Source organism: Harpegnathos saltator, unplaced genomic scaffold (assembly GCF_003227715.2).
Source record: "Harpegnathos saltator strain DR-91 unplaced genomic scaffold, Hsal_v8.6 scaffold414, whole genome shotgun sequence".
Lineage (NCBI taxonomy): Eukaryota > Metazoa > Arthropoda > Insecta > Hymenoptera > Formicidae > Harpegnathos > Harpegnathos saltator.
Window position 1 is genome coordinate 1158704 of NW_020230222.1, and position 27988 is coordinate 1186691.

Here is a 27988-nt window from a genome sequence, read left to right on the forward strand (position 1 = left end):
AGCACGGCCGAGCTGGGACAGAGAAAAATGCTCAGGAAACTGTCGGTCACGTCTCGCACTGCGGATCGCGACGAGACGAAAGCAGCGACGTAACGCGTCGTACGTTTTTCCATCGCGCCCAATTTTTCCGATTTGTCGCGAAATCCGGCCGCGAAACGATTAAACCTCTCCGCCGATCCGAGATAACGCCGGTGGGAATATCGCGCGATATCGCGATATTTACGTTACGAGCGCGGTCGCGCCGTTGCTCAACGTAACGATCAATTGACGCCGGTCGTTTGAGCGAGCGAGCGTCCGGTCGGTGAATTGCGCACGCTCGGAAGAAATACCGATACCGCGAGGCAGAGTATCGATACTCTGTGCGAGTATCTCCGCGCGAACGGCTCCGAAAGGTTCGAGGACGCGCGAGAGTGCGCGAGCCAACTTTAAAGCTCCATCGGCTTTAATCTTCCTGCCGCTTCCCGCCGACACAGGAAACATCGTGTATTTGTCTTGCGTCCACTCTTGTAATCCGTAGTGCAAACGTTTACACGTCCAGAGCTCCAGATACGTTAATTATCGGTCGCACTAAACTCCCGCTTGGATTGTGTATCTCGGCGCTCTCCTCGCGCGATTAATCCACCGGCCGGCGGAATGGGACTCTCGACCGCGGGAAACTTTAATTGGCTATTAATCATTCGTTAAGACACGAGATGTAAAACTTTGATCGCCGATGAATCACTTTTTAAAGACGTGAGAGATATAAAAGTCCCTCCCTAAAGATGGGCAAAGCGCCTCTCCCAAGGCGCCAGGCTGACGATATGCTCTCGAGATAAGTGTTAATAACGCGCTCGCTTCGGGCGGTTCTTCCTCGAAGGCGTCTCGCTCGCTCGCCGCGGAGCGAAATGCGAATCGAGAGTTGACGCGCCGCGGTGACAGCGCGTTATCCAACGAATCGGAACGCCAAGCGGAAGAAATTTCCGGGGATCTGCGAATTGCGGGGAAGCGTCGCGCTGCACTGAGGAGCGAGAGGGAGAGAGAAATACGAGTCGGAAATGTGAGTCTCCAGCCGAGGATCACAGATGTGATCCTCTGGCCGACTTGACTCGCCTCATTTCGCGCGCATTTCGTCGAGGAAGCGCGGACGAGATAGTGTATCTGCATTTTCTTAATACGGATTGTTACGTCGTGACGCAATCGTCCGCGGAGGCTGCGTACGCGCGGCGCGTATGATTGCAGAATGATGTTCCAAATGCATTAATCGCACGCTGCTTGTTCGACTCGTGCGAGAAAGAGAGAGAGAGAGAGAGAGAGAGAGAGACGGATCGCGATCTCGCGGCGCGCGATGCGCGCGCGTTCCGCGAATTATTCACAGAATGCGGGCAGTGATTTTTCTAACGCGACGCACGCGCAGCTACGCGTAACGCATCATCGTCCGACCAGAGTTCTGTTGCACTTAGATCACGTGTTGTGATCTAAGTGCAACAGAACAACGGAATCTCCTTCCTGCCTCTCCCTGAGACTCGCCCGTTCCTTTTCATCCGCCGTCTAATCGGCTTTACCTGGCCGGCCGCTTTGGCGGACGTTCGCAATTTAGCACGCTGGAAATAACGAGACAAAGTGCGACAAAGAGCGGGTAATCGCGAAATTGCCGTTGCGACCGCGAGAGCCGCTCTTCAAATACATCAAAGCAGACGAAGCCGAGAGGAAGGGACGGCGAATCTGGGACACCCTGTAGAATTAGCCGGAGAGCGCGCGCGCGCGCACGGTGGCTTATACCGCGTTACTATTCTCGGTGGGTTTAAGTGGCCTCGAGATGACCAATGCTGACCGCGTCTCTTCTTCGACTTTCGAGACCCGCTCCTTTCGCGCGAACGCCTCGCTCGTATCCCGCCGTGATTCATCGCGCGCGCACGAGTTGACCTCTCCCTAAATAACGCAACGTTAGCGCAGAAGCAATTCAATAACGCGAGGACCGACCCGGGGCATCCCCCTAGCGCTCGGATTATCTCCAAGTGCGTTCAACGCATCGCGTGTCTGTCTGTCGGTTTGTGATTTATTCGCCCTGACACTTCGGCGCGGACGCTCTCTCGCGCGTAATAATATCCCTAAGACTAATCACATAATCGAAATTGCTTTTCTTCCTTAATCAAAAACATGCATATCTCGATCGTTGTCTCATCGCCAGAATGTTATAGCCTTCTGCTTTTCATTCGAATTCTTTTTTCCAATTTGTCTCGCCATTTTCCACATTTCAGACGAGATTCAGCACGAAAAGATAATAAGTTGAAGAGGAATGTGTCGATATGTTTCTCTCATTGTGAGATCTCTGTAGCGCTTTTGCTGCAAAATTCTCCTCGTGTGCAGAATTTCAGGATTTATTCCAGCATTTTACCGTATAATAATTAGATACAACTGACAAGAAACACTCGTGCGAGAGAGAGAGAGAGAGAGAGAGAGAGAGAGAGAGAGAGAAAGAGTAAAACGCGCGCGTTCGCGGTTGAAATGTTTAAAAAGAAAAACCGCGCTCAGCTTTAATCGAGACGAATTGTCGCCAGCGGTGGTGACTACAAATCTGTACACGTGGACGAATATAATATCGTGCAACTGGAACGCGAGAGTAGAAGCCTTACGAAACGACGGCTCTAAGCGCATTCCACGGGATTATAATCTCGGCGTTTCTCGGGCGATTAGTAAATCCGCTTCTCTCTCTTTCTCTTTCTCTGTCTCTCTCCGTCTCTCTCTCTCTCTCTCTCTCTCTCTCTCTCTTGCTTGTTTCTTCCGAGGGCGATTAAGATTCTGCTCTATCGACGACCAACGATCGTGAGTTCTGTGAGAAAAAAGCATCTCGGAATTTCAGACTCGGTATTTCCGATAATAACGACACGATGCGCGTGTCCCCTCGCGTATCGTGTATCGCTTTTTATTGCCGCCAGATTACTTTCGTGAGAAACTTGACTGATGCCGTATGCGTATGCGCTTTATCTAATGTTCACTCTATTGATACGTCCTGGTTCGCCGCGCATCGCAGTTATGCCGCGGCAGAGATAGTGGGTGCGCGCACACAGCGCTGGACTTTTCATCGGACGAGCGAAACTCGAGAGGCGTTTTGCACAATCGAAAAATTTACAGTTCTCGATTCCGATCGTTTTCAACGCGATTCAGTCGCCCCGCGACTGTATCGTAAATTTTAACTCGGCTGTCTAATTAATTTGGCACGTCTCAGCGTCGAGAAATTTGGCCCGAGGGAATATTGAGAGAAACTGAACTCCACCATCGAGTGGATCGGAAATCTTAAACGCTCAGTAAACAGTGCCCCGTCTTCCGACGACGCGCCCGTGGGAGAAACGATGGATCGGTCGGCGAGGAAAAATCGAGCGACGCGACGACCCGGTTTTCCGAGACACCCAGTAGCCGCGCGTGAACGTACGTCGCGCAGCAGGTGTATCTCCGCTAGATTCCTCTACGTCTCCGTGGCGGCGGCGTGCACTTGGTCCGGCCACGCATCACATATCCCGGTGCCCGGTGCCGGTGCATCTCTCTCTCTCTCTCTCTCTCTCTCTCTCTCTCTCTCTCTCTCTCTCTCTCTCTCTCTCTCTCTCTCTCGACTCGGAGTTCGTATTTATCTGCGGCTGAGTGCAGTTTGCGATCGCGGACCGTATATACGTATTTCAGAGTACGTCTCCACTCGGCCGTCATGTTAAACGCCGCGTCTCAGCGTTTCGATACGTTTCACCTGCGACCGGTGCACTTCTCGCCGGCTTCGCAAGCGGCCATTTCTTGCGTACTTGTTGCACCATCGAGCATGTGCGCCGCAGCGTCGAACAGCGTCGGCAGCGTTCTTCCCCCTCGCGATTGGATCTGCTGACGACGACGATGCCTGCCGACCTCCTCCAGGACCAGCAGAGGAGCACACTCTGTATTCGATGTCGGTACGCGCGACTTTTACGTCTCGCGCGTTTGCGTTATCTCGAGTTGCGTAAGTACAGAAGGAATTCTCGCGCAGGAAAGCGACGACGTGATAATTCGCATTCGTCTAACGCGAGCATTGGAAACAACGGCTTGATTCCGTGGTGTTTGAAACCGTCCGCTCCAATGAACGGGCGGAAATTAGTTTATGCATTTATTCAGCGCGCTGCTGGACGGAGGAGAGAAAAACCTTCTCGGAACTCGAAATACTTGAAACTCGCGTCGGCTGTAATCGCACGTACGTCGACTTTTTGTCTCTCTCTCTCTCTCTCTCTCTCTCTCTCTCTCTCTCTCTCTCGTCGCGGATCCGGAATCCGAAATTTCGTCATATCTCCGCGAAGGTTGACCGCCTCGTCATCAGTGAGAGGATCGGATCGACGTCGGCATCGTGCCGACGCACGTAATTGGCGCGCGATTAAACGTGAAATTAGGCTGGGCGCCGTTTGAAGCGGAGGCGATACCGTAATCCGCTGCCTAAGGTGGCCTCGGCGAGCCGAACTTGCTGTTAGCTCTTAATAAGATACGGGCGATTTCCTTTGGAGCATCTCGTCCACTCGCCGCGACCGGCAGATGTGACACACTTCTGATGATCGATTCTGGCCTCGGGCGGCACGACCGTGCCGGCTACAATGAGCGATCATCGATCTAACGAGAGTAATCGATAATGGACCATGCGCACGAGAGGACGATTAGAATCGCCGGCTTGTTGAATTCCGTGCTTCGTTGTGAGATAATAGCGAGCAGAGATTGGCGGTTACGTCGTGTCGTTTTTCAATACACTCTCATGTCGCAAAGGATCAATAGCCGGGGAACGTTGCTACTTGAATTACTCGCGAGAAGTGGCCGGCGATGTTTCTACAAAGTACTCGCTTTCAAACGGTTTGCATCGTCAAGAGATTTGAAGAATATACTCATTCCGCTGAGAGAGTCTTTTCTTTTGCTCAAATCGACGAGACAAATGAAACGAGACGGATCGAAACGCGCGATTTCCGCGGTTTCGCAAGGAATGAATGCGAAACGAGTAAACGGGTATGTGCGCTTCCGATGCACGTGGAATGGAAAGAAGAATTCGAGAGAAAGAAGATAAAGATTACGGGCAACGCGATCTGCACGCGAATGCAAACGACAATTATTCCCAACGTGCAGACGGCGTTTCGTGCGTTCACACTTTTTTATCTTGTTTCCATTAGGTTTCCTCGCTTTCAACGCGTATGTCGCGCGAGCGTATTATCGCGTATCGGTCTTTTTTCTCTTATTTTTTTCTCTTCTTTTTTTATCGTGCGGATGAAGCCGCGTACGTACACACTTCGCTGTGTGATCCCGCTTTGCCGCCGCCGTCGCCGACGCCGCGGGCGGGCCGCGTTTCTGTCGCGGAGAAAAAGCACGAGCGCGACCGAGTCTCTCCGCTCCGAGAGATTCAGCGGGGTCAATGAATCTGATCTGGAAAGCGTACTCGCGGTGGCTGAGCTCGTGGGAGCCGCAGTCGTGGGGAACTACGCAGCCGCGACCTCGAGGCCTCCTCTCCCGGAGGCGGCGACAGCGGCGGCGGCGGCGGCGGCGGTGGCGGCGGCGGCGGCGGCGGCGGCGGCGGCGGCGGCGGCGGCGGCGGCGGCGGCGGCGGCGGCGGCGGCGGGCGGCGGCGGCGGCGGCGGCGGCGGCGGCGGCGGCGGCGGCGGCGGTGGCGGCAGCTTCTACTCCCTCTTCTTGTTCTAAGTTGTCTTATTTTTCCCGCCGTCGCTATACCATCCCAGCGCGATGGAATCATACGCTCGCGAACCCGCTCGCGACGCGCGTCGTTTCGTCAGCTCGAAAGACCACTCAGCCGATCGATGTCAGGTACAGTGATTAACGATCATCGAATCCAAGTCAAATGACGATGCAAAAATCCGAGGAGGAAGGCGAATCCAACGAGAAAAAAAATGACGGAAGAAGCGCAAAGGAAAAATTCGGCGTTTTTAAGGTCTTAGTCGATGAGCCAATGAGCAGGCAATGTCAGTCGACATCAGGCTCCCTGTACGTCGCTCGCGTTATCATTCTCGGCGCGGAAATCGCGTCCAGAGGGGCGACGCGACGTGTCTTCTGCTACGCGGACTCCACCCGCGTAGCAGAAGCTTCGAGTCCATGACACATCGTCGCGTGTGCGACTCGAAGGTCCGCAACGGGAATTCCAGTACATGTTTGCAACACGTTTGGCCGGCGGCCAAGGAGGTTGGAAGTAAGACGGTAATAATCGGCACGGCCGAAAGTTCGTCTGGGTCGTAAGAATTAAGGCTCTGGCGCGCCGCCAACCCCGGCCACTACGCGCGAGAGGGGTTGTCACTCCCCCGATAATGTTAATCGCAGACACCTGCCACCGAGACTGACTTATGAGTCTGGACCGCCATATCGCGCGTGGCTTCTTCTTTCGACTCGTCTTCGCGCGTAGTCCCCGAGGGCCACCGGATATGTAGTCGCGGGTGCAAACAGGAAGCAGCAGTGAGGGGAGGGGGGAACGGCCGAGAGAAAGAAACTTGGCCCGAAAATGTCAGCCCGTACGTAACGAAGGTACGTTCCACGGCGGAGAAGTAAAATTGTCAGTATCCGTTGATGCTTATGCTATGTTAATGACTTGAACAATTTGATTCTTCCGCTACTGTTGAAGCGGAGCGTTTCAACTTGATCTTCAACCCGACTTTTTTCAGATTTCTACGCGATTTGTAATTTGACGTTTTTTCAGTAATTTAATTCCCTCAGTGTTGTTGAAGCGGAGGAGCGTTTCAACTTGATCTTCAACCCGACTTTTTTCAGATTTCTACGCGATTTGTAATTCGACGTTTTTTCAACAATTTAATTCCTTCAGTGTTGTTGAAGCGGAGGAGCGTTTCAACTTGATCTTCAACCCGACTTTTTTCAGATTTCTACGCGATTTGTAATTTGACGTTTTTTCAACAATTTAATTCCCTCAGTGTTGTTGAAGCGGAGCGTTTCAACTTGATCTTCAACCCCACTTTTTTCAGATTTCTACGCGATTTGTAATTTGACGTTTCTTCAACAATTTAATTCCCTCAGTGTTGTTGAAGTGGAGAGTTTCAGCTTGATCTTCAACCTGACCTTTTTTAGGTTTCTACGCGATTTGTAATTTGACGTTTTTTAAACAATTTGATTCCCTCGGTATTGTTGAAGCGGAGCGTTTCAACTTGATCTTCAGCCCGACATTATTTAATTTCGATCGAGTTCTAACTGATGCTGCAACAAGAATTAAAATGTATTGCTTTTAAACCGAGCGATAACACATCCCGGCTAGTTTTCGGTGCTGTTTCTCGCGGCCGACGGAGAGGTGTTTAAATCCAGACGACAGCACCGGGCGTTACTTACGTCGTCGATGCCGTAGAGATATATTTATATGACGCGCGATCGCGCGGAATGGGAATACAGCACGCGCGGAAAGAAAGAACGCGCCGAAATTTATCGCGACAGCTCGGCGTTGCCGTATCTCTCTTTCTCTCGTCGCTGCGGAGAGATCGGATCGACTTCGCGTTTAATGTCAGCCTCCGGTGCACCGAGCTCTTTCACGCTCGCTATCGGGCCTTTCGAAATTACGAGAGGCGCGCAACGCATTATCATCGCGAATCTAGACGGGCAACGACGGCGGCGGTGCACAAGTAGATCGCTCACAAAAAGCTTGTGCAGCAACTTCGCAATACGCCGATATATTATATAACAAATTTATCTGTTTCTCTTTCTCTCTCGTTTACGTAAGAGCGCCTGTAAAAATTTTTCAGGAAGTTACGTAAAAGCTCGCGAGGTTTTCTTTCCTCTCCGAGTGACTCGGTTATGTACATGTCGAAGGCTTGTCTACCGTCAATGACGGTTTTCAGCGTTTTATTAATTGCTGAAGGCAAGCGAGAATGATCAGAGACGCGCATCATCGTGCTCACAGCATCGTCTCCAAGGCTGCGAAAGCTTGTTGCATCCTGTGCGGAAATACGAACCAAGCGTTGAAACGAATGAGGTTTTGGATCGCCGGTCGACGCGGATGCTGCAATGCTCTTCTTCTTCCTTTCTTCCTCTCCTCGGCCATTACTTTTCGTCCTCCTCGACGGACGTCGCGGTATTTCCTCGGTAAATTTTTCAAGAGCACCGGTATTCTCTTACAATAACCTGCGTCTCTCGGCGGCGGATGGAAACGACGACGAGATGAATCAACGGCTGAGATGAAAATCGACGAGAAATCGAATCGCGCTTCAAACATGCTGCTTTCGAAGACTCAAGCGACAATTTCGAAGACTCAAGCGACATTTCCAAAATCCCGCTGTTACAGTCGTATGTGTGTTTATGTGCGAGTCGCGGACAGCGCCGGTTTTACGACGCCAAACCGCCGGCCGCGAGTGCATCCTGCAAGGTCTAGCGTTATTTCAGCCCGGGGGAATACATTACGAAGACGTTCTCACCGGCGGGAAACAATAAGAGCCGGGCGCAGATAACGCACCTGCCGGCGTGCGCTGCTCTTCTTAACCGAGAGAATGCATTTGTTTTCCATCGGACATGAAAAAAAGTAAGCGAGTTAACAACCACGTCAACGCGATCCTAACGAACACTCTGACGAGCCACGCTAATTCATGAGCCGAAAATTTGCATCGAATTCTATTCATCTTTCTCCCCGAGCAGCCCGCCTCGCCTCGCGCGCCCCGCTCGTATCCAGGACATCGCGTGCAGAACTGCGTTCGTTACGGAGTGACAAAAAATATATACGGTACGGCACGGAACGACGTCGCGGATGCGCGGGAGTAACGCGATGCCGCTGGCCGTTGTTCCTCTTCGAGTCGTTCTTCTCGTATTTTTTCCTCTGTTTTTTCAGGAGACCGCGCGAGGCGTCTAGTAGTCCGCGATAGCGGTTGCTCGATCGCCTCCTGGGGAAATGAGCACGACACGTTTGCATCGCTCCCAGGAAGCAAGTCGTGCAAGTTGTCGCGCGAAAGAAACGCTCGAGTGGTCGGGAAACGCCGTGATTCCGGCGCGAGAGAAATAAAGTTGCATTTAGGGCGACACGTCATCATCGTCGTCGTCGTCGTCGTCGTCGTGTCGTGTCGTGTCGGGAATAATTATCCGACAGCAATTAACAGTCCACGGACGTGACTTGGCGATTTGCGTGTGTGCCAAAAGTTCGAGCACCCGGAAAAGGGGGAGAGAGGAAGAAGGCGAGTGGAATTGAGCGAGCTTCATCGGGCCGATTGACGCGCGGCGATTTTGCGGGAAAGCAGCAGCTGACTCGAGCTGCAAGTTACCAAGCAAATTTAAGCTCGGCAGCAACTTTGTTGCTTGGATGTGTAAAAGTTTGCGGCTGTTTCGTACAGCCGCAAACTTTTACGCTGTACTATTTACAGTACATAGAATGGAGGTACACAAAATGGAGGAGACTTTCAACAAATTTGTCGCTGCATCGATTATATCATTGTGTGATTAATTCAATACGGCAAATGCTTGGTCTATGATGGTAAATGTAATGAGAAAATTGTAATATTTCTACCACATTAGTCGTTTTTCACGTCGTGACAGTCCGAGTCAAGATCGCTCGAGTCTTTCTACAAGAAAATGCACACGCAAGAGTCTGAGCAGATTGAACGACGAAGAATGAATAATGAAGACTACAGCCGAGAGTTCATTTACTCAGTCAACGAAGTCGTTTCATCGTTCCGTCCAATTGCCCGCGCCTCCTCGCTTCCTGATTCAATTTGCACGAGGAGCCGAATTGACGTCGGATTTAAAGAAAGATAATGCAGACGCGAGTCGAGTAGCACACATCTCGCTTTTATTTACCGTCCTCCTTCATTGAAGAAAGGTAAACGGGCAATCTCAGAGCTCCTTCGACTACTCGTCTCACTGTCGCTTTCGCGCGAGCCCGCCATAACGGATCGCCGGACGGCCGGCGACTGCCTCGCGCGATTTTGTCGCGGGAATCTCGCGCGACCAGAGGTGTCCTGGCGTTTTACGACGGTCCCATGTCAGAAAGTTATCCTTTGTACACGCGCTACGATCTCGCGACGAACGAGCGGAGGCCGTCTCGCGTTGTCCGTCGGGGAGAAAATCACGGCCGCTTGGAATCCCGGGAGATCCCGGACTCTGTTACTCCTTTTGGCCCAGCGAGTTTGTGCCGGCTCGAAAGCGCGGGATCGGACCGGATTTCTAAATCCGTCCGGCGACCGTCTATATTTAGGGTCAAATGTATTTTTCACGGCGCATGCTATATGAAGGCGGCACGCTTTTTTCCTCTTTCTGACAAGCCGGGTCCTCATCTCTCGCGCGGCTTTATCTCGGACGCGTGTTCCGAGCGAAGGGGAGGCTAAGGAGGTGGTGAGGAGAGAGGAGTGGCGGCGGCTTGTAAAAGCGTTCGTGTTTGGGTCCGGCCTCGTGAAGTGGCCTTTAAGACCCACTTACACTCACCGAAATGACTCTCATCGTCGTCGTCGTCGTCGTCGTCGTCGTCGTCGTCGTCGTCGTCGTCGTCGTTGCCGTGGTCTTGCGCAGACCATTCCGCCGGGGCTCGCGATCGCTTTTGTTCCCTTTCAGACAGCCGGTCGCGGATCTCCGAGAGAACAATGACACTTGCCACCTGAGTTAACCGCCGAGTCTCGTCTACGAAAGCGGACGTGCGAGAATGATTGACTCGTCGATCAATATTCGAACGGTGAATCGTTGAAAAGGCGCGAGGTATGTGTTAAAAATCCTCGGCGATTGCTTCCGATTCGTAAGCGCGCCAATGAAACCCCGACGTTGTCACGCAAGATTTAAGGCGTAAATTGCAGCAATGAGTCTCCATCTTTCATTCACGCCTGACGCGACGCAAAATAATGAGAGAGAGAGAGAGAGAGACGCGCGCGAGTGGAAAGATTTCGAACGTCGTCAGCCGCGATTCTCGCTGAAGATCAGCGGAGCGCTGACACGTGGCGATTCGATTATTCGCTTCAGTCCCTGCGAATTTGACGAGTGCGGCACAACCGAACCTAACTAGCTGAAAACTTCGTTCTACCGTGAGACTCTCTTGACGCGCCTTCGCGAATTATCGAAAGAGTGCCGGAGCAGAGAGATCGCAGACACGTCTTCGATATAAAACGAAGAACCGTTAGAGACGGCGGTGGATCATTTTTAGTAACATTTGCCGGCGTCTCTGGGAAGCAGATAAACTTTCCAACTTGGCGGGCTGCAACGATATATCTCGATTATCCCGCGAATGGCGGAGATCTCTCGCGGCAGGTATTCGGATTATGCAAGCTCTCTGAAACAAGTGATCGGGCTCGACGGGTCGCGGCGAGCGATGAAGACAAAGAAGTTCAAGGCGAATTGAAAGTAGAAATGAGATCCCGTATCCGCGCGCGCGCGCAGGTTTGCATAGGATTGCATTTACGGGGTCGCCTCCGTGTACCGGCGCGATCCGCTGGAAATCGACACGTCGGCCCGTCTGCCATTACGAGACCGAGAGCGACGACGAATCGTTGCAAGTAAATCATCGTCGCGCAATTAAACACCGTCAGCCCATCCAGGCGACATGAATCCTAAACTCGTTCGCTCGCTCACTCGCTCGCTCCGCTCGAACGTCGTAGATCAGCGCGCAAATGGGACCCCGTCGCGGTGTACCGCTAACATTCTCATCGCAGGAAAAAAAGGAGATACATTCCCGCGAGTGTGCTCGAATCGACTAGCATGGTCGTGTTCCCTCGGGAATACGGGGCGAAACGAATTTAACGAAGGCTGCGCCTTCCTCAAGCCCGACGAAACACTCGTGTCTGTCGAATTTTGAACGTATTCTCTCGAAAGGATCATTTCACGTGTCGATATCGGGCTACTGCGAGTGCTTCGGGAATTTTACATTAAAATGTCTCAGAGTGCTTCTCTTCGGACGTGCAGAGCGCATTCTGCTCCGTCGTTTGTTCCTCGTTAACGTACAAAAATAACGGGACTGTCCGAAGTCGATTCGAAGTTTCTTGATGACGCTCGTTGTCGCTGAAAACAAATGTACGTTCGGAATACTCGGAATATTTGAGACGACGAGACACTTCGAGTCGGAAATTTGTTAAACAGATACATCGCGAGAAAACAGATAGCCTTCGATTCAGTGAAATATAGTCGAAAGGGGGGAGGGGATTGTTGCCATACCGACTCGGCGCGTTTGTTAAATTCGTACATCGCCGAGCACGACTCGCGAAAGCTTACTTCACGAGAGACACGCGAGGTTACGATCATTTCGTAATCGGGAGAGATTAATAGATCGTCGCGCTCGGCCAATTAGAAAAATGGCGTAACGCATTCGCGAACACGTCCCGCGCGTTGGATGAAAAACGGCGTAGCGGCGTAGCCGGGGCAGCGGATCGTAACGCTATTTAACGGCAGCTTCGTCGTCGTGTTCGTCTTCTTCGTCGTCGTCGTCGTCGTCGTCGTCGTCGTCGTCGTCGTCGTCGTCGTCGTCGTCGGGGAACGCAGCGACACGCGGGAGGACCTTGAGGCCAACTGTCTCGCTTTGATAGCATCAGCAGAGTTTCGTGTAAACTAATTAATCGGCACGGCGAGCCGGGTGTCATAAAATAACGTCGTATGTTATCTGTTCGCGCGATCGCTCGGCTTTACCGCGAGTTATGTTTCCGTGAGTCACGGCGCCTGCGGATCGCGCCCGAGCGAAAAGAATCGCGAAATGAGCCTCGCTCGCGGATATATTCGCGATAAATTATGACGATCCCCCCCGGCGATATAATTCGGTCTCCCGATCTCGCGAGACGGCGGAAGAGACGACGACGACAGCGACGGCGACGGCGAGTTATCGGCCGACTATTATGGCTCGTCGCGGCTTGTCGAGAGGCACGTTCGAGTGAGATAATAAAAGCGATGATGACGAAAATTTCAATGAAAAGCAGCCGGTAATAAGAAAAAAGACGCGCGCGCGACTACCTCTCGCCGGTGCTCGCCGGAGCGGAGGAAGGAACGGCCGGGTTAGGTCTTGAGAGAGCGCAGTAAAATCCACAGGAAACTGGTTCGGCAAATCGCTCACTTCCGATATTTCGCCGAGCGGCGAGTCGCGGTTTAGCCGCGGCCAATCGCGCGACCGAGCGTTACCCGCTCCGTCGTTGCTCATTACTGAAAAGAAGAGAAACGCCGCGCACAAGCGGCGCACAATGCGCCATAATGTGAAATGTCTCTCTCATACGTACGTATAAACGCGCCGCCACACTGCGCGCGCTAGTACTGCGATATCGCCCTAATTATGGGCCGGTTGCAACATATTATTTCTACTTTTGTCCCCCGCCATATTCACGCGAGCCGCTCGGCGCTCGGCGCATTAAAAAGTCTTCATCTTTTTCAACATCGTCGTCGTACTCCACCATTTACAAAGTAGATACGATCTGACGGGGAACAGGAGTACCTAGCCGTGAATGCTACAATGACGAGCGAGTTTCGATATCTGGGGCAATCTTGCAAGAGACCGCAAGTTCGAAGTGAATAATTATGCTAAAGAACGCGAGTAATACACGAGTAACGAGTATACAATGTGGGCTTTTTGATTAACTGGCTCTAGCGCCCCGCGCGGCGGTAGGCTGAGTAACAGGTTGATATATCTAATGGAAGCGGTTAAAACAACATCTATCGCTGCTCTCTTTTGTGCTTTGTCAGAAAATATATGAACACCTAACGGAACAATGAGTCGATTTCAAAAACAGACCGATCGGAGATAAACACGGACAAAGGATCGCGCGAGGGAGTCGTGAATAATCTAATTAATGATGCTTCTAGTGAAGCCTTCGAAGCTCGCTCTGATTTACGCTGAAAATAGAATGGTCATTTTTCCACGATGAAAATTCCGGGAACAATCGGTGGAGATCGGTCTGTCGGCATCCGCATCAGCCGATTTTATTTATCACGAAAATTCTCATTCGAAATACGGAGAAGTTTATTGTAACAATTATACGTCACAATTAATTGATAATTTCTTTGGATATCTTGTTAACTTTGCGATATGGAAATTTATATCACATGCAAGATAATTTCCAATACTACGTATTTTCAAATGTTTCGAATAACACGAGTATATCTTAGCCTTAGGACAGGCTAATATGGCGCTTACTCGGTACGCGCGAATGTCGATATTATCCGGAAAAAAATGCTCCACGTGCGTAACAACTAGGACAACCGCAAATCAAGGCGTACGATCAGATTCTGGAAGAAATGAGAGAAAGAGAAAGTCTCCTCGGGGGGATTTTCCACGGAGGAACATCGTCATCCGTCGTCGGCGCGCAGCCATCGCCTCCGCAGCGGTCAGGTTAATTAATAAGGATACGTCGCGTTGATCGGATTTTTTTCATTTTCTAATCGATTTTCTATTACGATATTCGTGCACAGATCCTTTCCGCCTCGAGGTTGACTATGAATCGGAGAGCCTGAATTTCTTCAATTCTTTCGAGCTAATTCGCGCTGCACGTTCAGCGAACCTCGGCGACGGCGGCGGCGGCGGCGGCGGCGGCGGAGGCGGCGGCGGCGGCGGCGGCGGCGGCGGCTGCGGCTGCGGCGGCAGCCGCTAATGCCAGCCGCGCAAACTGGAATCGATGAAAAATCAATGCAACTCCCTCAGACACGCTCTGATAGACTTCGACGCTCGAGTCTCTCGCAATTCGACGGCTCGCGAGCTCGCGCCGGCTCTCCTAGAGCGCGCGCTTTCTTTTACTCCGGAGCGACAGACGGAGGTAACAATTCATGCGCGATAATTACACCGACCCTCGCATACTTGCCCGATCAAATTGGTGGCGATAATAAGAGCGCTCGAGCTCGCGCCGCGAGATCGGTATCGCCTCGCGGTTTTCAAATAGTTTTCCGCTCGAATTCCTGAAATTCCCGCAACCCGACTGTCTGCGAGAGAGGGAGAGAGATTACTCCACCCGATGAAGTAATAATATGAATAGCAGCGCGATATCTCGCAGTTTCGCGCCTGGCGAACGCGAAACGATCGCGACGGTAATAGTGTCAAGGGAAGGATCGCTTCGGATCTCGTCTAACGTCGCCGCCGCGCCGAGACGTTGCTCGAGCTCGCCTCTGGCGAAAGTGATTTCCGTCCCGACAGCAGATTTGCATAATTCGATTATGAGAGACGCTGCGAGGAGGAGGAGGTGGTAGTGTTGGTGGTGCTGGTGCTTTCTGAACCCATCGATTCTAATTAGATTCGAGCGTTTCCTGTCCTAAGGGAATTCCACGATTTCGCGAGAGCTAAAAGTAACCGATTGATTCTCGTTTCCGAGGGTACTTTCGAAATACAACGAGTCATCGTTGTCGTCTCCGAATTTGTGATTCGTGCTTAACCGTGACTTTATGCTGCGTTCGTGATTGCTCATTGCGCGATTTATAGCGGGCGTCGTCTCTGGGATTTTCTCTCTCCGGACGACAATGCCGAGAAGTTTGCGAATTCTTTAATGATTTTTCGTACGGTCACCCCTCTTGTCGTTTCCTGGATGTGGTTGTGGATAAGTGATTCCAAGACGGATATACACGTCCGAAGTGTCGCAGATTACGTGCGGCTGTGTAGTGAAGTCGATGCGATGTTTGATAGAGGAGATACAAACGCACGGTCTGGAATTTTTCAGGTATTCGTGGCATCCGCGAACATTTGGCCGCAACATGGCGCGAGCCACCATCATGACATTCATCGCGAATCTGGTCGCGTGCCGGACCTACCTCAACGCTCGGGGGAATTTCAATGTTTTCACCGTCGTGTTGCACGCGCCACCAACTAGTCGTCGATTAATTTAATCGTTCACAGTTGGTTCTCTCATGTCTCTTTCAACTTTGCGCTTAGTCATGTTTGCAATCAAATTTATGACGTATCTATTTTGCAATAATCCCAAACGTAATCTTCTATTTGTGTAAAATAACAAGTCAGTACTGGCCGATTATTTTCCGCGACCGCACCAATAGTTTCGGAGTAGTGCAGAGAAATATACATGATTTTGTTTCCAATTTTATGTCCAATAATAAAATTAAAATATTAAAATATGGAAGAGGCAAAATGTATCACAATTCAAATACAAATATAAAGCGTAATATTGTTTAAGTGTGAGGAGGGATTTTCCCGTTAAATAGCGAACAGGTTTCTCGATTGATTCTCTTGAAATTATTGCTCGTCCGATGTCGTCGGAGTATCAGTCGCTAATTATCTCCGGATTGCGAGAAATGATTCAAATTGCGACACTTACGCTGATCAAGATTAATTTCGGCGATCGTTCGTAACGCGACGACCGCTTCGGTTCACTTTGCGCGAAAGTTGGCTGCGCATAAAAAAGCACGTACGGCACGAACACACGACGCGGTGAAGTTCTCGTCCGTCGGATAACGTGATAACAACCGCAAGTATCGCTTAATTAGCTGATGAGTGCCGCGGAGTCTCTCTCATCGCTGTTCTTCGCTCTAAATCATTCTGATAATTGTTCTAATACGCTCTAAGCGTCAAGACGGCCCGTTCAATTCAGGTTATCTCGTGTCGTGTGAGATCAAACCGACGGACCACTCCTAAGCCGGCCTGATGCGGCGACGCATCGCGCAACCAGGAAAACGGAGATCACAATAAATAGGAAGTCGCTATGGGCGCGCATGACGATGCATACGGCGAATGGATGAAGCGCGCGAGCTGAATGCGTTTGCACGCGCATTGAACCCTGACCCTTCGACGGGAACTTTATATTAGCGAACGTAGTCAAAATATTAGCTTGTTCGATGAGCTCGTCGAGAGCTTTTACGAAAACCCCTCCAAAGTCGATAACCCCGTAATCAAGCAGAGCTTGATTACTTCTCCTCAGTTTCTTATGGCCTTCCGCCATCGGAAAGACAATGAGTACACTATTGAGCAAAGTTACGTCCAACTATAAAAATAACAGTTTTGAGAAAAAAATTCCTACAAGCTTGTCCATGTTCTCATCAATGTTAGGATTATTATTGTTCAATCGATGTGAGCCGAGCGACAACTCGTGGGAAACTCGTCCCCGTGCACTTATTATCATATTAATCGTCTCACATAGGCTGCGTGCGCTAATCGCGGCGGCACGCGTTCATCTAGCCGATGATCGACGATTTCGCGTAGAGGAGAAAGTAAACGATAGAAGAAAGGCCAGCCGCACGATTGACTCGTGTAACACGACTCGAGGTGTTACGCAACTCTTACTCTACGCACAGTCGTCGAAAAGCTTCGACCGACTTTCATACACACGCGCGCGCGCGCACGCACACACACACACACACACACACACACACACACACACACACACACACACACACACACACACCCACACGCTGTGTCATTCGCGCGCGTCGCATCGTTCACCCCCTCGCGCGCGTATCCCACGAGCGAAATTGCAAAATTCAGCGTGACTCACGCCTCATTAGCGATACGATTCGTTGTGTTAATCGCGGCATTATACCGACTGTCGTCCATAAAGTAACGCCATTCGGCGGTACGGGGGATTCAGGGTCGTAATATCGCGGTGTTCATAATTCACCTGCGCGATACGCGCGAATTCGCGCACAACTCGCGGGCGCACAGCTCGCGTGCGGAGAACGGCAAAAAGGAGCGTTGTGAAACGTCGTTTCTTTGGCTTTTTTCAAAAGCCGGACGTGGCCGGAGAGCGTTAATGGGACACGCGCGTGCATTCACGCGGAAATTATGGAAATTGACGGTGACGATTTGCGAGGCGGGTTCGGCGGACGAGCGGAAACGCCGGGCAGGGCGGAAGGAACAAAGGGGGTTGGCAGGAGCCGAGCGGAGATGGATGCGGGAATACGCGTCCCATCGCACAGCTTCCTTCGCGCCGGTTTTATCGATTTTTCTACTCGCACAATCGGGACAATCGAGCCGCAGAATCGTTGTCGCTCGGCCGAAAACGGGCGGAGGCTCATCGACGGGTTTTTCGACGATTCTTACTCGTAGCTCGGCGGAATCTTAAATCTCCGCGCGGAGATTCCGATTTGAAGTGCCGTGAGACTTCGCTAATCGTGCCGGCGTGTTCTGCGGATCGGAGAAGTGATCTTCGCTCATTCTGCGGATGATAACAGCGCGAGATAGCGCTAATATGCATGATACATCGCGCGAGACACGCGTCGATCGGAATCGCTCTTATTTAATTATCGAAATCGCACACTCCGCTGCGCACCCGACGGCTATAAAACTTAAGCGAGCGTTATACAATAACCGCTTTTCGCCCGTTCGCTCGCAATAAAGCACTGCGAGCGTGCCGCGAACTCATAAGCCCGGCGCAATCGTGTCGGTGATACGAGCCGCTTCCGGTCGAGGAAGAGATACAAATCGTACACGAGCCGAGTTTGCGGTTACGTCGCTACCGCAAAGATTCTTTGATCGAGGGACAAATTATTCATGAGTATGCTAATTTGATTCTTAATCCTGCAGTTTATTGTGCATTACGTGTTGACCGCTGCTCAAGAGAGGCGATAAAACCTCGTGCAAACAGAACGACTGGTCGTTTTAGCAAATCCATAATTTATACTACTTTATCCAGCCTTTGATATCGTCGTTAGCAAGCGATGTCGAAACGACAGAGTCATATCCGGCGGATTCAAAAAAGAAGATATATATATATATACAGAGCGATGTATCGAATTGTCACGCTCGACTCGGAGCCGAAAAATTCGCGGGAGACTCGCGGAGCTCGAGTGCGCGAATGAACGAAAAGCCGGATATCCCGGCGCCCAAATATCATCGAGGCGCTCCACAATGCTGGAAAAACGTGCCGAATCGCACGATGGCGCGAATGAGATTCCAGACGGGGAAGCTGACCACGCAAGAACACGATTCCCCGAGTGCTTTATCTCGCTTATCGAGGAGTAGCTGAATTTTCTCAACGGGAGGGACTGCGACGCGCGACACGCGGATACGTGCCAAGTACGTCATAGAAAATACCGGAGCCACGTGGAGTTGTCGTTTTGTCGGTTATCTTTCTCGACACATCAGCATCGGGAGACGATCGCGTGGCTACCGATGAGACTGCTGGGGAAAGAGTAAAAAGCGAAAAAGAAAAAAAGACAGAGACCGGCGGAAAATGTCGCAAGCGGCAACGCGCGTCCGTCGAGTCGTCAAACCGCGTCATGTTTTCCCTCGCCGAAGGAGTCTCTCAGGACGAAAAGTTATTTTCGCGCTGTGCGTAAACCGCGGGCCCCCGACGACGCGTCCGCATGTCTACCCGAGCGTCGTCATCTTGTCCACTAGTTACAGTTTTGCGCGTTCGCTTCTAACAGTCTGTGTGTTCCAAAGCGCGGTGGTAGACAGGCAGGAAACTCCGCTCCGCGCTGTCTCGTTCGGCAAAGCGAGTAACGACCATGACGACAAATGCGCTTCGTGGAACCGTAAAGGTTGGATGTTCACCAAAAGGCTCTCGGACGGAGCCGCCCGTAAAACGCCGGCCGAGATTCTTCTAATTGGACGGGGACGAAACGACCGCGAATCGGCGAATTGATTCGACGATCGATTCTTTTCCGGCGAGCGCGTCGAATTTGATGAATGAGGCGAAGGTAGTACATTCTTGAGCATTTAACGGCGTTACGCTCCAGCGTCCGTAAATCTGCCGCTCTCTCAGTGCAGTAATTTGTAATTTCAATGCAAATTAGATCGCCCAAAATATCCGCGACTGAAAGCAGCGGAAGAAGTACGTGCCGAAAATCTCTCGTGGCGGCAACAATGGATGGCGGGATATGCGGCGCGTAATCTTTCCGTCTCTGTTTTTCTTTTTTCTCGCACTGCTCTCAAGGCGCAGAACGACACCGGTTGTATTCTAGTCCCACGGTTCGCGCTCGCGCGTCATGTGTAGGTCCGGTTCGCGTATCGAAACGCAGCATCGTACCTCGTCGACGGTTTAATTTCGAGTCCACCTTGAGATCGGCGCGCAACTGGGCATCCCCCGGCTTTCAATAAGCGTTTTTACCCGGACTCGTTAAGGCCGACCGGCAGGCAGGTCTCTGTCTTTTCTTTTTTTTTTTTTTTCCAGCGACGGGCGAAGCGAGAACGAAGGAAATTCGCCCGACGACGACGGCGACGGCGACGGCGACGTCGTCGGCGTGAGAAAGCGATCGCGGTGTTTACTTTCGTGCCGCGCCGCAGGAATTATCGGTGGAATTCAGGAGTGCCACGGTCAAGGTAAGAGGGTCAACGGGGTGCACGGGGAAAAAACGCGAGGCTGCGATGCCGTGCGACTCCCATTACCGACGACGAGCGGATCGCACAGATTTCGATTGCGATTTGCGCGACGGGAATGTGCCGGCGCGCGAGTACTAAAAACACTAAACGTCAGCGTCTCGGATTGAGTGCGCTTTAGACGGCAGAAGAAGCAAGAAGAAAGGAGATTATCGCATTTTCTTTTCTCGAGATAATCACACACCGAGTGTTACTGAATCGTCGAAAAACGGAAAGCGTATATTAAAATATTGCCAAACTTACATATGAAATTCTAAATACAAAAATATGCGAAAACGCAGCGTGTATTTCTTTTACGATCCACTCAGACACTTCAGCGGGAGTTGATTACTTTGCAATCTTTCGAAATGAGACGAAATAAAAAGATATGCATCACTGTGAGAAAACTCGTTGTCAGGAAGAAGAATTATTAAAGAGTCATTCAAGCGCGAGAGAGAAGCGGGCTGGGGATTACAAATGCATATTTTATTCTGAAAAAAAAAGCTGGTCAAGATGGGACGGAAAACAGCGTCGAAATTCACCGGCTCAATCAAGCAGCTGCTGCACGCTCGTCTAATTGATCAAGAGCTTTTAGACGAGAATCGAGATTGGACACGACGGCCTAGCGCGGTCGTTTATTTATGTCAAAAGTGTTCTGGTACGGTACATTCATCACGTATGATATATTTGTTCGTAGCTATCGCTACCGTTGGTAGTCACGCTTAGTGCAGTATTTTTCGGATGGATTTATCGGTTGTTTGAAGAACGCTCGAGCTCTCATAATATTTCGGCTGAGATGCGGATAAAGCACGGTACTTTTACGAAGCTCGCGGCTTGAGAGCTCGACTCATCTGCACGCCGGAAATTTAGGTTTGCTCGCTATCGCACGCGTGATTATTTCCAAACCGCGCGCGGTGGTCAGCCGAGTTGACTTTTCGTCGCTCGTAAACAAAATTTAATGTCGAATTTCAGTGATCGAACAAGTTCGATATATTGTGATCGTAGCGATAACCTCGGTGCTTACATATCATCAGCTTAGAGCGTCGATTAAAAAATTCAACATTGTAATTAATCTTCTTTAAAAGAAGATTAATTGCACTAATTTATTCATCCGATGCGCGTGGGTGTTGGCTCAGAATGTCAATTAAAATTTAGCATTGCAATTAATTACCTTGAAAGAAAATGAATTACATTGCTTGGTTATTTATCTAATACGTGTAGGCATGTATGTGTGCATAATGCATACGCGTGTACTCTCGCGATATCGCAATTTGTTCCAATTCAATCTCCATTGCCGCGCGAGCTCCATTGTAATCCTTCGCCTCGGATTTATTGCGTTCATCGCGCATCTGCTGCCTAAAACGCCATCGTGGCTCATCGTAAATCATCGAATTTTGCGCAACGCTTGATAACGAGAAGCGCCAAGATAATCGAGATCGGCCAAGGACGAGGCTGCAATGCGCATTCTGCTCGCACTCAATGTCGACCTAAATCTCCGTCCTCCGCTCCGGACTTCTAGCTCATTTGAGCGACCTTGTCATTACGCTCGCATGTTGTAATACGATCATTTATCAAATGATCAAAATCATATGTACCCACAATTAATTTTTAATTAATAACATAACGATCAGTATATATATATATATATATATTTATATGAAATTTAACTACTTTTCGTTTTAATATTTTCGCAATTTAAATGTAATATTATGTAATATTATGTAATATTATGTAATATATATTTAATTATATGTATTTAAATATAATATAAATATATATATTTAAATTATACGTCGTAAAAAGAAAAGAAACTAAATTAAAGCTGGCATTCATTTTGCGACGAAAGTTTTCTACAGCACAATGTCCGGCAAAAAAAGATTTTTCTTTCCCAGCGACTCCGATAATAGGCGAAGCAAGGTGAATGTTGTATATAGATTCGGGACGCGGCTTCCGTTTAATCTCAACGTCAACGCGCGCGATCGTGCCCACCTTAACCATCAACATCGGCTATCGTAAATATTATTCTCGAGTCGCGGGATGAGCTTCTTCTACTTCTTCGATAACCTTCCCGCGAGTTGTCGAGTTATGCGCCCAACTGTCTGGAAAGTTTTGGACGCGCTCCAAAGTACACGGTGTTAAAAGAAGCTTTTCGGTTTCTACGTTTCGCTTCGCTCGCGGGTAAAAGCGTCAGACGCACGCGCGTAACGATTGATGTGGATTGCGAGCTTATGCGCATCACTCGCGGAGCCATCTCGAAAAGATTCGCTTATTTAGAGCGAGTGTTTCAAGCTGACGAAAAATTTTAAAGAAATTTTCGTCTTTTGGTATGCAACTTGCTTCAGAGAAAATTTCGCGTTGTTTCATGATTGTAGAAATTCTGAAGCGCCTAGCGATATAAGACATCTCTGCTTGACAAGCAGAAATCGAGTCGGTGTTGAAGAAGTTGTACACAGAAGATTCAATTTATTATTAAAATATGCACGGACGATAAATGTGACAAGTTTATAACGCGACAAGATTCAACACAAATGGATTGATCTGTTATTTATGATCTCCCTAGAGATATTGATAATAAAATTCTATATATTCTATAATTCTATATATATAGATAATATTATATATATATATATATATAATATAATATACGGAGAATCTATATATATATATATATAGATTCTCCGTAGAAAATAATAATGAAGAAACATTCGCGAGAGGAGACGTGGACTCTACACATATAAACATAAAGCTGCGAATCGCGGATACTAAAAAGCAAATCGTCGTGCTTTCACGCGTTAGTGAAAGCCGTCGGTCGTTATATCCTTCGAGCTTTCAAGAAGACTCGCTTGGAACGGCTGGAGATGAACGCAGTCAGTACAGCCGAGGATAACGCTCTATAAGCGAAGAGAGATAAAAATTTCGCGGGAGCCGTTGAGCGCCGATGGAGAAAGCTTTTTTCCGTTAAAAGTGCGATAGACATGAGCGTAACGAGCGACGACAGTAGAAATTTCGATCAAAGTCTCCTCGCAGGTCGGGAATTGCCGCGAAACGACGATGGGCAAGCGGGATTCGAAAGGGTGAATCGTGCTCTAAATTAAAAACTCGCTCGCCGACTCGCACTTTCTCCATTCGGCGAGCGGTTACTTCTACGTTCGATCGCCTATGTACTTTCTCCGCGGGCGGGAGTTTCTACCTATAATTCGTTCTAATGTCCGATCCGGTATTCACCAGCGATCACTATATTAAACATGTTGACGGTCGCTATTATGCTGACTTTCTTCTCTCTCGGTCTGTTATCTTATCAAGAAATATTTGCCGATAATTGCAGTCTGCAATTGTGACATAGAAACTACACAAAAGGATGAATTTATATGTTAGGTTGGTATAGACAGCTGGACGTATTTGTCAAATAAAATAGGAAATGAAATTACGAAAGATTAATAATTTTTACGAATAAACTGAACATCATTGCCTGAATATTTTTCAGGTGTTTAACGGAGGACCTTTCACTTTTCTTGCAATACCCAAACTTCTTACAAGAATCTAAAATAGAGAAGTGACAGATCTCTCGTATCAGTCTGATACAAAGATGTTCATCTCGTTCAAGCGAGCTTTGGAAATCTGGCGGGAAATTTTTCCCCGAATGCCAGCCTGATCATAACCGAGCAATCACAGCACGGGCGCGGCTTGATCCCTCGAACGAGATTTATCGTCGCTCATCATCCCGGAAGCGCGCGGTCGACGTCATTATTTGCGCGAATTACTCGCGTGGACGCGAGAAAACGAACAGAGACGAGACCGTTGCGCAATCGCGACGCTGGTGCAATTATAACAGTCGGCGCGAGGAAGGCGAGGAATTTGAAAAACAACGACGCGCGAAGAAGTGTATGTGCTTCATCGCGCGCCTCGCTCTCCCTGACCTCGGCGGGATGAAATTACAACGTGTAAGAAAAAGCGACGTGAGACGACTGAGACCGCGAGGACGAAAGCGCGGATGGATTCTAAAAATGCGCGTAAAAATCAAATAAACGCTGCCTCAGGGTATTTATCTGCAGATAATCTCAAGATTATTCATTCGTTTTCAACTCGAGATTCTTTCCATTAACTCTCAACTCTTTCTTATTCATAAATCCTGCAATGTTATTTTTTTCCCAAGTTATTACTCTTACCTCGCTCTGAATAAAGCTAAGTTCTGCAGCCGAAGAGCCTGCAGCTCCCGCAGGGAAAGAATGTCCCTCTTGACTTATGCTCCCGAAACGACGTTTGAAAAAAAAAGATTCGTCGCTGTACAAGTTTGAAATCCGCTCGTCGAAAAGCAGGTCTCGCGCGCTCGATCGATGGGAGATAATTCAGTTAGACGGACGCTATCGGTTTTGCCGATCGTATCTGGTCTTCCGGCTAACTGGTTTAGACGACGAATTGACCCGATTGTTAACCCCTTAGTCTCACAAACGAAGCTCGGCTCCGTTGTTGTAATTCTCCCAATGGCTTTCGACCCGACGCGAAGGTTTCGGGCGATTCGCGCTTCTTCGAAGCGCAAATTGAGATGGTCCGCATCGATCATACCAGCACGGTCGTTGCTCCGAAATATCAAAGTAGTTTCTTGCCGAGCAAGGTCAATCCGATCGTATCACCGGCCGCCTAATTTAGCGGTGCTAAATCGTCCCTGTTTTTTCCGTAGAGCCGAAATCGGCGAGTCGAGTTTCCCAAGCGGACTGTGACTCCGGAAACATTTCGCTTCGAGAAATTCCTGCTCGTCGCCTTCGTTGATATTACGTGAGAAAAATATCGCCGCGAGAAACCGACGGCGACGGTAGAGCGATCCTCGCGAGAAAGAAGTTTCTCCGATTGCGGGGGGAATAAATGGTATTGCGGTTTCCTGGACGACCTTAAGACCGATTTTAGAATGCCCTTTGGGGAGAGTCATGGAGCGTAGCGAGGCGTCGCCTGGTCGCTCTTCCTCGGCGCTTACCGGCACGATTTATGCCGAAGCTTCCCAAGGTCGCGGAAAAGTTTCGTGCTCCTTCACCGAGTGAAGGTAGCCTTCTCTCCGTTTCATGCTCCCCTACCTCGCGAGAGAATCTTCTTTCTTTATCGGGCGACCCAAGCCTCCGCTCATTGTTGTCTGGCAGAATTTATCGAAAAATCTTGGCACGGTGATTAACGCTAATATATCTCGAAAGATAAGTGATATAAAATTTTTTTATAGGCCCTTGATATTCGGCATTGGAGAATCGGCGATGGAGCACTTTGTAATATGCCGATGTATCCCAGATAGAAGATACATCTTTTTTTCATTGATTACATTTGTCGTTCTTCCGCGTGCAGTGTAAAACATGTCTGCTTTACATTACGGTAGATTATATTTGCATTATATTTGCAACTTGTTATCGTAATCGAAGGAAACATCTCGGTAATAGGCGAGTGGATTTTCATGTTCAACAGCCGCCTTCTGCAGGTAGCTCATTCCGACAATTTTATGTGGGATGTCCCGTTTCTCGCCACCGCGTCAAATTTACACAACAGACTTAACGGTCACTCTGTTTTACGATAAGTTTCGTCAAAATGTACTTGTGTGGGAGATTTCTCGAAGGAGAGAAAGACCGGCCGACACACAGACGCAGCTCCTTGGGAGCGCTCGGTGATCTCCTCATCACGTGGAATCGAAATAAAGCATCCGCTCGGATTTACGAACGCTTTTCGGTTCCGCTGTGCGATCACGTGAGGACACGAGCCCGTCGAAGCCCGTCGCACGGGTTGTGAAACAGTGTCAGTGACCGACAGCCTAAGGCCACCAGACCGCCTTGCACAGAGAGCATCGTCTTAAAATGATTTAAGTATCGTTCACACCGAAAAAAGCCCGACGAGCCGCGACGACGTTTAAACACACCTCATCTCGTCGTCATACGTATCGGCGCGCGAGCGCGAAAACAGCGTCGCCGTGAAAAAGGCCGGGACATCGTCGGACTGAAATTCGACTTGCTTTCACTCGACGTGCCTTATCGATTCATCCCGTGTCGTTCGTCGTGCGCTATACCGATTGCATAAATGCGACGATTTGGTGTATCGTCTTCGCGTGAACAGAATATTACTCGTTTCTCTTTCTCCCTTTCTTTCTCTCCCTATCTTTCTCTTTCTCCCTCTCCTCTCGCGCGCGTTTTCTTCTCTTCCTTTTTCTTTGTCGCAAAGTCAACGGAAGCCTCTCGCGCGAGGGACCAGTAATCTTTTTCTCCGCTCTATATATAGAAAAGATTGATCCTTTTTATGAAATAGCCAAGATATAGACACTTGTCTCGCGGCACGGAGCAATTACAGGAATCGCCATTAACTATTTTCCAAAGCGACGAGTTTCTCTTTCTTTCTCTCTCTTTCTGACGCGACGAGGCTGAGAGAGGAACGGGGAGAAACTCGTCACGGAGTTTTGCCCGCGCGTCGCGGAAATATCCTTTTTTCCTCTCTAATTAAGCAGTCCGTCCGTCGTGATTATATCCCGAAGTAAATACTTCTTACTCCTGTTCTCGTGCGCAATCACCACGCCGGCCGCGCGCGCGCGCGCGCGCGAGCAATTCGCGAATGTAAGTACAAGTTCGACGAGAACGTATTAATGATAATGACGCGAAGAGAGAAGATGAGAAACGCCCGAGTCCTGCCGCTCGGAACTTGTTTGCCCGTATAAGTAATTAATGCGATTATTATACCGCGGAATAATTGCCGCGGTCTCTCTCTCTCTCTCGAGCGCGCGCATTGCGACGTCGACGACGAGATCGGGAACGACGACTCACGTGTCTCGTTTCGCGGCACCGCTCTCGGACAACGAGAGAGCCGAATCACAGCCGAAAGCCTCGTCAGCATCACCCGGTCGCGCGTCCTCTCGGCTCCGCTCTGGAGTCGCTACCAAATTAGAATGGTCATCGCGGTCGCGGTTCGTACAATCCGTTACAATCCACCGATGTAACGCGAGACGTTAGCTTGGATCTCTCGCGATCGACACGTCGATCCTGGCAGCCGCAGAGAGCCCGAGCTGCGCCCGTGGCGGCGACGACGGCGGTCGCTGGCCCTGAGAAAGCCCCATCCCTCGCCGGTGATCACCTTCGATGTGGGTTTGGCACCGACTCACACACACACACACACAGGCACACATTGCTTGGCCCACTTACCGCGCTCTCTGTCGTGACAACGTGTGTAGCCGGCGTTGCCAATGATCGTGCGCTTTTCCACAGCCCCGACACGTTGAATCGGCCCCGCCTCCCCCCCTTCCCACGAAATCTCTAATCTTATATCCAAGATGGAGAGAAAAAGGGAAGCCTCAAGGGGAGTCTTCAGCAGGTGTTATTGCTATCGGTATAGGTAACCCGAGTCGTGTTATCTTTTTCCGACGGAATCGCGTAAGCGCGCACTCCATCTCCGCGCGTGGATCTTCGCGCGAGGGAAGTCGTTTCCTGCCGGCCTGTACGGAGGCCGTACAGGTACGAAGGTACGTACGAAGACAAAAGGAAGACCGCGCTCGGACAAGCGAGCGAACGGACGAGCGACAACGTCATCCGTTTCGCGGGAACTCTCCCGGCCTACCCGTGGGAACCGTTACACGCGGGAAACCGCGTTAAACGACAGAAAATAGTTCTCCCGTTAATCATCGCGCCAGATGGTGCGCGTATACCTGCGCTCCTATAATTAAGTCTCGTCTAATTGATTTGGTTCGCATCGAATATGGAATGAAAATGGCGTGACTGGCGAGCAAAACGCCGGGAAAAATTAAGTCGGAGCCACAATCGACGTGGATCATCGGGAGAGGTCCATCGGCGACTTCATCGACGCAAAATGTCTCTTGGAAGCAATAATAATAATAATAATATAACGGGAATG

At 49.9% G+C, this 27988-nt stretch overlaps 1 protein-coding gene across 1 annotated transcript in view; it reads right to left on the minus strand.

Annotated features, from left to right (window-relative positions):
* Window positions 1–27988, minus strand: part of LOC105185550 (hypothetical protein) — a 48018-nt gene that overhangs the window by 11472 nt on the left and 8558 nt on the right. The window lies entirely within an intron of this gene.